Raw genomic sequence first — 1,366 nt, forward strand, 5'->3', positions numbered from 1 at the left:
ATACTAAAATACTTCTAGGGCTTCATTTTATGTACTTGTTTGCTAAAAACACATTTTGTAAGAACTGACTACCCAAAAATTCCACACATTCATTTAATGAGCTGGAAATTTAAAACCTGCAAGAAAATGAGGAAGTGGGGAATTCCTAATTCTAGCATGTGTAATTATTAAAGGAATATACACACATATGAAAAAGTTTTGTTCACAGAGGGCAGAGGGCACAAACTATAAAAGGGATATGCTTTTTGAGTAAAAAGAAAGAACTGGCTGATATCCTCTTTGTTTTGGGAGCGCCATATTTAAGATGAAGTTAGGCCTGAATTTACTGTCTACTCCTATAACAACAACAACAAAAAAATCTAAGATAAGAAATTTAATTTGCCTTGCTATGTTCTTTCCAGTAATTAATTGAGATGTAATTATGAGAGACTAAAATCGCCTTTAAAAAGAGTTGTAATAACAGCTCTCAAGGCCGCATTCAACCATGATTTCAAGGATGCTTTCATGTTTAAATTAGCCTTCTTTGTCAAAAATCTTTATAATTTCATCAAAAACTTCATCAAAAGACTTAGAGGCATCTATTTTCTTGACTTTCCTCATTTTTTTTTTTCAGATGAGTCAGTAACTGGCTTGGTTGTCTGAAGATAGGTCTGAATTTTCTTTTCCAAGCTCTCTGTGTTGTCATCAGTTCTACCACTACTTTTCCCCCTCAGGTCATTGTTCAATACAGAGCTCATTATTACAGTAAAAAAAAAAAAAAAAAAAACAGAATGAAAAACACATCTGCCTTCCTGTCCATGGTCTTGTTCCAACCTTGAAGGTTGTCTTGATTTCTTAGAAACCCATCAATCAAGAATTTATTCTTCTAAAAAAAAAAAAAAAAGGAATTTATTCTTCTGAGCAATGGCAGCCATTGTCTGATCCATTTCTCTCTTTAAGTTAAACTGATGGTTATCTCAACTGGCACGATCTTTCAGTCTTTAATATACTTTACAGTGAGGTCACCATACTGTGAACCTGGGTTCTTCCTTTCATCATGAAGAAATTCTCCTGCAGAAAGTTGTGTGTGGTCATATTTCATATCACTGGTTTACTGTAAAGAAGATGTAACTCAGGAACAGCCAGATAGATGCATAGCACAAGGGCTCAGAACTTCCATGCCCTCTCCAGGCTAGTCTCCCTCTGAATCTCCACGTGTTCATCAACCCTGGTTTTATTATTTCTTTACATGGGTTTAAATTCTTATCTAATGCTCTTTTATTTCAACCTGAAAAACTGCCTTTATTATTCCTTGTAAACCAAATCTGAGACAAAACCTCTCAATTTTGTTTATCTGGTAAAGTTGTAACTTCTACTCCACCTTTGA

General features: G+C 34.5%; 1 pseudogene; it reads right to left on the reverse strand.

The window, feature by feature from the left end:
• Positions 1-513: 513 nt before the first annotated feature.
• On the reverse strand, positions 514-1,081 carry LOC121501678 (annotated as a pseudogene).
• Positions 1,082-1,366: the final 285 nt, after the last annotated feature.

The sequence above is a fragment of the Vulpes lagopus genome, chromosome 11, assembly GCF_018345385.1.
Source record: "Vulpes lagopus strain Blue_001 chromosome 11, ASM1834538v1, whole genome shotgun sequence".
Lineage (NCBI taxonomy): Eukaryota > Metazoa > Chordata > Mammalia > Carnivora > Canidae > Vulpes > Vulpes lagopus.